The sequence below is a fragment of the Symphodus melops genome (assembly GCF_947650265.1).
Source record: "Symphodus melops genome assembly, chromosome: 22".
NCBI lineage: Eukaryota > Metazoa > Chordata > Actinopteri > Labriformes > Labridae > Symphodus > Symphodus melops.
In genome coordinates, this window is record NC_136712.1 from 3,689,426 (window position 1) to 3,698,446 (window position 9,021).

Genomic DNA, 9,021 nt, shown 5'->3' on the forward strand with positions numbered 1-9,021 from the left:
ACCCACATCGTTTAACGTTTGATTGGGAATCCATTAAATGGCTTTTGCTGCATTTAAACATTTTCTCCCTTTTCATCAGCGAGTCTATCGTTCGCTTCGGCGTACGTGGGATTCGTTCCATTTTCTGCATAGAAAACCTGAGACAAATGAGCTGTTGCTGACAAACACTTTGTTTTTTGACAAAGGTTTCAGCTGCCAGTAAGTGCTGCATGCAGCCCCAGGTTGCATGTCATCCCTCACTACGTCTCCTGTCTCTCTCAGGATGGTCTCTCATTAAAAGTCCCAAACAGCCCGAAATAAAGTGGACTTTTTTTTTTTTCTTCCTGTCACACGGCCAAAAGTGTAACCGAGACTTATTGTGACACTGTGATGAACAGCCGAGTCCTGAGGTGGCATATTTAATGGAGCTGTGGCTGTTCGTGAAGGGAGTTCATTAGGTTTCCTGGCTGGATCCTGATTCCTGTATAACATCTATCAGAACGTTTAATCCAGTATAGAACTCTTCTCTCTTTGCTTTGTTGTTTTTAATATAAATTGTCCATTTCTCTCCATGAATGTGGTAAAAAAAATGTTTTAAGGTTTATTTTAGGGCCTTTTATGCCTTTATTGTAGAAACAGGGATGTGAATAGGGTCCGGGGGGGGGGGGGTTAGATTGGGGTGACAATGCAAGAAAGGAGCCACAGGTCAAATTCAAAACCGGGGTCGTCCACTTTCATTTGTACGAAGTGATATTTTACACACCAGCTCGAACCCGCGTCATTCGTTGATTGGTTGGTTTTGCAGCTGAAACGTCCAATTTCATGACTCTCATTATGATCACTGCAACAACAAGTTTGTTTCATAAAGCCAAATATCTTTTTTTTTTCTTCCATATGCTGTATGTTTGTGCCACAGTTTCATAGAGTAGATAGTATGAGAAGATTTACTCAGAATATGTAGATGAGATAAAAACATTCTGGCATGAAAGCACTTTAGTGTGACAGAAACAGAGAAGAATACACACACACTCAGATTTATATATATATATATATATACAGCCTATGGCCATACACCATCTCTTCCACATTAGTCACCGAGGAGATTATGAGCGAGTGGTGGGTGGGCGCTGACTCACGCAGGGAAACATTCATCAGCGCTGTATCAACATTAAGGTGTTGTGACATCAGCTGCATCTTCCAGCAACTGCAAAAAGCTGGAAGTGACATCGGCTCTCATCCAATAGGATCTCAACACGTCCGCGGCGTAACCACGGTTATGATCCGAGAGCTCGGGAAAGTCACACTGATTGGGAAGTGCAGTGAGTCAGTTCATGCTTCACTGGATGCAGTGCTGCAGGATTAGCTCCAGAGGGAGCTCTAAGGAAGGCAGCAGGAGATGATGATGGAGCCGAGTCCAGGAAGGGAGGGAGCACAAAGTCCTGTTTCAAGATATCAAGTGCAACCTCGAAACTTGACATGACATTTACAGGAAAAGTATCTTAATCTTATCTTATCTTAAAGAAAGAAGACCAAATGGACGAATTGAGGTAGGAAAAAAAAAAAGAAAAAGAAAGAAGGCATAACCCTGCATTAACATGGTTATTAACATTGGTTATCATTCACAAACATGAAATCAAATTGAATGTGTTACTGCTCAAATAAGTTATTTTGCATTTTTTACGTTTTCTTGTGTTGTTTGTACGTATGGCTGCTCGTTGTTGATCAGACGCTCTGTTCATTGAGCTGCTGTCAATGGTTCAGTTACATGGTAAAAAAGAATGACTTTGCTGCTTCTCGTTTCACTAATTAAAGGAGCAACATGTGAGACATCTCCTGAATGACTTTACCATCCGATCAGACGTAAAGGGATAACGCTGCGTTCAAGCGTTGGCTTCTCTGTCAACAGTACAGCAGCCAGTTTGTCCTCCTTCTAACGGTTCGAGTCCACAATAATCTGTTCTCTTTTTGTTACCAGAGAAAAAGAAAAAGAGGCGGTTCTAAGTAACTCCCACGGAGCCGTTTTGGACGTTTCCAAGGTAACATGGTAAACAAACGGATGTCACAATGATGATTAATCTCCACCGACAGGAACGTGATGAAACGAGGATATGTTTTTTGAGATGCCGTTTGAAAAAGGGAGCGAAAGTAGAACACAGAAAGAGGGAGAGGACGAGCAGGGAGACAAGGGGAGCGTGATTGGTTCATCAGATTGGGACCTCTCGGCAGACATTGGTCGAAGTTTTTAACAGGCTTCCTGCTACAGATGACGGATTTTCTTCATTCCTTTTTCAGAGCACCCGAGTTATTCGCTTCTGTCAGGACCTAAAGACAATTTTTAACAAGTGTATCAGGAGGAAAATGACCCACCCTGCCTTTAATAAATGATGTATTTTGCACTAAAACGAGTCAGATAACTTGTCTTTGCCTTTGTGAGATTCAAAGTCACAGTTGAATTAAGCGACCCCGTTAAGTCGGATAATGTTGCAGTGTGTGCTGACGCCACATCACGCCATTAAGTGCAAGCTGGTCGTGTTGCATCCACTCTGACAACCGTTTACTGTTCACCGTCAGCTCCTCCTCCTCTTCCTCCCCCCCCCCCCCCCCCCCCCCCCCCACACACTCAGATCACAGACTGATGCAGCTCACCCACCCTGACGGCAATTTCCGGAACACAAGATGAGGCGGGCATTTGTGTGCGCACTCGGAGACTCATAAATAATTAAAGGCATTATTTTATTTTTTTACTGAGCATTAAACACGAGGGGACAAAAGTGAGTTCAAAAAACAGAAACGACGGGGAGGCTGATGATCACGGCTTCTATTGATTATTCACTTTGCCTCGGAGAGACTTTTTTTTTTTTTTTTCCTCTTTAATTAGTCATGTAATCTCACAGGAAGTGCCTCTAAATGATCGTTTACAGGATTAAATGAGAGGAGTGCTGGTCTGAACACACACAGGACCCCCCCCGTTCCATTAACAGCTGTATCCGTTTCTGCTTCCCATCGTCAGCTGATTAATACAGATCGTGTTTAGCTGGAAGCAACTCCATTAGCATACTTAACGTAGAGCCCATCCCTGTTATGAGTGGATGAACATGGAAAAACAACAAGCTGAGTCTGGATGGTCAGATGGCTATACCATGAGGCGAGTTCAACACACACAGTTTTTCTTTGAGTGGGCTGACTTTGCTGACCATCCAATAAACCCAGACTATTCAATATGCTAAACATCTACAATGTCTGTGCAGGAACATTTCCAGGTTATAAACCATAGAAATGACAGTATGGCCTGGTATCGATCAGGTTCTAGGTTTAGAGTAAAGCTGGCCACACACTTGAGGATTTTTAAAACAAAAGGACACTTTCAAAGAGTTTTTACGATCACGATCCTCCGAACACTCACGCAAGACCGGGAGACCACAAGTCCACAGACAAGCTCTCACAGAAAAGCGCGTGATCAAACGTGACTTCAGAGCACAAACAAAACATGGAGGACGATCGACATCGTCTGGTTGCTCCCCTGCTGTGTCGTCTGCTCCAACTGAAAACGCGGGAAAAAAACGTTACAACGCGCTACAGTGCAGCCCAAGCTAAGACGGAGAGGTCAGAGTACGTGACATCTGGTTGGTGACATTTCCAAGTCTGCTTGCTCTCATTGGCCGCTGCAGGTATGCCATTATAAGAACATTGGAGGATTTTGGATTTTTTAGTTTCCAGATCTGGTACACACTCAGTGCGTAAAAATAATTATAGTGACACCCCACAACATGACAAGAGTCCAATTGGCCACGCCCCCAAAATGTTGGGAGCAGCACACCGGGCCTAAAATCATCTAGTGTGTGGCCAGCTGATGTTACCATGGTGATTTAGCCAGGTGAAAAGACATCCAGCGCAAATATAGATTTTTTTTTTTTTTTTTCCCTCAAGTGCAAAAACAAGAAAGAGGAACAAAACAACAAGACTTGGAATGCCAACGATCCGATGAATAAGAACGTGATTCATTCACAGAGGGAGCAGCAGACGGCTCTCAGCCCACGGACAGGCGGAGTGAGTGGTGGAGGGTCCACTCAGCAGACTCACTCAGGAACATGACCGGAGATGCTTCAGAGCCGACATAAACATCATGATGCCAAAGAAACAGGAAGCTGTTAGTGCGTCTCGTGGAGATGACTTTAAGTACTTTCACTGAGTTAATGCCTCGAACATCTAAAACAAAGAAACCGGAAAATAAATAACTGCAGTAGAAGTATTTAGGGCTGACTCATCGGGGTTAAATTAGCTGGTCGTCTGTTCAACACGCGATCAGTGATTGATAATCGAATGTTTGATTTCTATTGATCCGTTCTGTCCTCATGAAAGCTATCCAGTTATTTTTGTCATAGTTACAGTATGCGCTCTTGTAACAAGGTAAGTGTTGTTCACAGTTTGAAAAAAAAAAAAAAGTCACGTGACCGTTGTTTGGACCTTCACGGTTCCTCGGCGGCGGGCGCGCAGGAATGTTAAGAAGGTGGAAATGCAACATTTAATCCCAAACGTCGTCATCAAAGGCCGCCAGGCTGCTCTCACTGGACCATTGTTCAGACTACAAAGGAGAGCGAGAGAGAAACTCAGCCGGGTTATTAGGAGGGGAGACTTTTTGATTCTTTTTTTAAAGGGTTATTTTAAACTAACATTCTGGACAGAAATACAGGAAACACAGAAAGAAAGGCTCTCGCTGCCTCTGAAGGTGAGATAATGAGTCAGCACAGAGCCTAAAAGCTCCACACACCTGGGCTTAATCACAGCCAATCAGTGACACACACACACAACACCTGATTGCAGTGACTTGATTCTCTCACTCCCTCACACTGACCGTTCACATTCAATATGATAACTACTCCCTCTGGCCAGATTGACTGACTGCGTGTTCAGGGAAGAGACCAAACTCTCCATCTTTTTTTTTTTTTTTACAACTCTGCAAACTGTTAACACAACCTACCGGCCCACAACATACAAAGTGAAAGAGCCAACGAAGACACAGTGCTGTACGCTCTCACACACACACACACAGGATGCAGAGGCTGCCATTAACCATTAGAAGTAACTCATCCCATCCATACACATTACAGATGCAGCTGATTCAGCAGTGGGACTACCTCGGGGTTACGTTTTAGCCTGAGAACAAATCTGACGTGTTGCAGCAGGATCGAGGGATCGAGAGATGACTGAGCCATAGCCAACTCAATGAAGTCAAAAGTTACTTCCATAACACCGTTATCTGGATCGCTCTGTAGAGAAGAGTCGATGAGTATCTAAAGCATAAGCCCAATAAGCTGCTTTTATCTCGCTCGCATTCGCTGCCAGTTTTTGGAATCAAATAGATTCTGGCTCAAATATCACGTACACATACTCCCATTCCTTATCTGCCTGCAAATGCCTGATTGGTCGGATTGGAATTTAAAACTTAAAGCTATTTGTATGACAAAAATTAGAAACTAATGCAGAGATCTGGCTGAAGACGAATCAGTGTCTGACTTCAGAAGAAGAAAAAAAAGAAGCGTTTGGGGAAAGTCAAAGTAAGAAGAAGAAGAATATCATTTTAAATAAGAGAACAGTTTTTGACATCGCCCCCCTAAAGACAGAAAGGGATGAATATCTTTTTTTTTTTTATCCAGTAAATCTACAAGGCCCTCACATTTAATTACAGAGGTCTTAAAAAGGTTCCACAGGAGACAAACTAGGAGAAGATTCAGGCTTCCAGAAAGACACGGCATAGGATTGAACGCAGGCGACGGGAGATTCAGAGGAAGGAGGGATGAGGCAGAACAAATTGGAGATCTGGAGGGAATTAAAACTAATCACAGGGATTGGGAAAAGGGAATGATGGAGGACAGACTAGAATAAAAAAAAAAAGAAGTCATTAAACAAACTACACATATCCATACCAGCTGTGAGACATTCATTCTAAGCTGCTCTCTCTCTTTCTCTCTTCTTTCTGCTCCACATTTAAAAATCCCTGGAACAACAAGCCTTTTTCTCACATAGAGTATCGTCTGAAATGGCCACTTGAAAAAGACACAATGTCTCCGTGTAGGAAAAAACAAAACACACACACACACACACACACACTCCCAAATATGCGCCCACCCCTCAGCTCGGACATCGAGAAACATCAGGAGCTATTTTTAACAACTTCATCCGCTCACAACGAAACCGTATCGCTCCATTTTCCCCCTCTTCCCTCCTCGCTCGCTGTTGCCATGGAGCTCCGAATCAATGACATCACGGGGGGAAGAGTGTGTGTAAACTTGCGTGTGTGTGTGTGTGTGTGTGTGTGTGTGTGTGTGTGTGTGTTTGGAGATGAAAGCTGTAATCTGCAGACTGAGTGAACACAGCCAGCAAGCAAATATCAGGTGACGAGCAGAAGCACAGGCGGCAGGCCTCCAGCTGGAGCGCGCACACACACACACACACACACAACACACATACATTAGACAAACACACACACACGCTCACATGGCACACACTCATTAACACATCAAGCTCATGCAGCTTCAAACTCAACCACTCAACAACCAGTCACTTCCGTATGTTCTCATAGCGGGTTCAGTAGGCGTTGACACCGAGTGAAATTTGACCTCTTGACCTCTGGGGCTTTCAGACGTCATCATCCCCGGTGAGGATGCTGCAGCAGTTTCACAAACCAAACAGCTGAATCACACTAAACTGACGTGAAGTTATGAAGTAGGTGTATTTTTCATTTTTCTGATAATCTGATGCATCTCTGCGTGACCCAACGTATCCCGAGATTTATCCCGTGCCAATTCAATCCAGCCGGCGGACTCTCAAGTGGCCGTGTACATGTCATACATTTTTCTTGTTGAATGTATGTAAGTGAGTTCAACTTATTCCAATAGCAATTTAGACACTAAGAAGTGAAAGGGGCCTTGACACAAGTTTTCTTCAGGACCTAAGTTATGCTCGTTGGTTCCAGAGCAGCTGTTGAGGTTTCGAGGCGAAAATGGGCGGGGCTTGGAAATGAAAGGGTAAGGCAGGAACAGCTGGCGACTCAAAGGGGGCATCCTCCACAGACCACACCATCTCCTTTCAGTTTGGACTGAGTGATCTATGCTGTCAACGGTAACTGGGTCCCTTCCCCCTGAAAATGATCCCGCATGCACACAAAAGCCTGCTAATACGTGATTGGTCAATACCACCCCTTACTTGACGGGCGAAGTATTTGGGATGCCGGAGAAATGAGAGAGAGTGTGAGTGAAAATGTCAATACATACAGACTTTAGAGCACCTCTGTCAGGCAAGACCACTCACGAGTGTGTGACTAAAGAGGCAGAGAATAGCAATTACTCAATAGATAGAAGAGTTATGTGATAACGGAGACTGCCGGAACTAATCTATGAGCAAGTAAACCCCAGAGACAGACTGTGAACACATGGCGTCTGCTGCACTGTGAAACATCCAGGGTGTGGAAGAATGTGCGGCACGGAGTCAAAGTGTGTCCAGTTTGGTGATACAATGCGTCCCGTTCGACACAGATAAGCCTGCCTTATCTGTGTCGCCAACAGCTGCCCACAGAGAAAGTGCATTGTTTTTCTGTATGTGTGTGTGTGTGTATGTGTGTGAGATGGGGGGGAAACAGTACACACAGCAATGGAACAAAACTGAAATAATGCCTCCATTGTTCCCACGCTCTGTAGCCTTTTCTCCCTCTCTCTAACACACACAAACATCAAACACTCCCCACTCTGTTTATGGCCGAGAGAAGCCACAACTGTGTCACCCTTGTTGCTTTTACACTCCATCATGGCCGCCTCCTCTTGTTTGCCGCCGCCGCTCTTCTCGCTCTCTCATCTATAAAAGGTGCTATAAATACAACATATGGACCCACACCCACACGCCTCACATCGTCCAATTGGCAGCACACTAGAGAGGCAAACCCAGCATGACACTCCTCCCTCATTTATCTCTCTCAGACCCGCTCCACCTTTGTAAATTAGGCTCCTACGCAGGGATCCCACGACAGTGCCAGCACGCATGCAAATCAGCAGCAGCTACTTATGTGTCCAAACAAGCCACACATGCAAAGTATTTTGGCCACACTATAGGACAGACAACATATTTTTTTCCCAACATTAACAAAGCCACATCACGTTTCTTCTGTAAATAAAAAAACGATTTTACTTAGACAGAAAATGTTCACAAGAGTTCACACACCAACAAACCCTGCTGCTTCAAACACAGGGCTTCTGATGCAAGAGTCGAAATGTTCATTACTGCTGATTCATACAATAACTTCAACCATAACCCACCTGTGCTACTGTTAAAAACCTCATAGTCAAACTACATGCAAAACAAAGGATGTTGTAGACAAAACAATCATTGAAGCACTTTTGACAATGCTGTGATCTCCACAGAATCAACATTAATACCTCTTTTTTTTGTCATGGTTTATGTATAAAACACATTAATCATTCAAATAAAACTTTTCAGTTCCAAAATGGACCTCATATGAATGTAAAACGTGTAACATGTAGCCTACAGGGATGACAAACAAGTATCAACTATGATGAGGATGAGGATGAAATGAGGATTTCCCAAAACTGAAAAAAAATAAAATAAATAAATAATAAAAAATAAATAAATAATGATTCTAGAGACAGTAGGTTTGTTAATGATTAAAAGCTCCTTCCATAAAGATTTAAGCTTAGGCTACATGTGTTGTACTTGGCTTGTGTTAGTTAGGAAAGAGCAGAGCAGTATAAATGTTCAGTCATCCAGAGCAGGCTTTTCCATAAGGATAACATATTTCAGGTCAGCAAATTATTTGAGCTGAGAGTATATCAAATTTGCATCCAGCCTAATAGCCTACTGTACATTTTGTCTGAAAGATGGGATCATCAGATATGGTCTAATTCAGGCTCCTCAATTAGAAACTCAAAAAGGTCCACTCACCAAATGTCCAATCTGTCCAGGATCCAGAACAGTGACGTGTGATTCCAAAATAAAAGGCAGTAAATCCACAAAACATTTGAACTATGCACAAAG

General features: G+C 43.5%; 1 protein-coding gene across 1 annotated transcript in view; it reads right to left on the reverse strand.

The window, feature by feature from the left end:
- magi2a (membrane associated guanylate kinase, WW and PDZ domain containing 2a) overlaps positions 1-8,955 on the reverse strand; it is a 228,380-nt gene extending 219,425 nt beyond the window's left edge. Inside the window, exon 1 of the mRNA XM_079335271.1 lies at positions 8,929-8,955. The gene's annotated coding sequence lies outside the window, so the exon portion shown is untranslated. The remainder of the gene's footprint in view (positions 1-8,928) is intronic.
- Between the last annotated feature and the right edge of the window lie 66 nt (positions 8,956-9,021).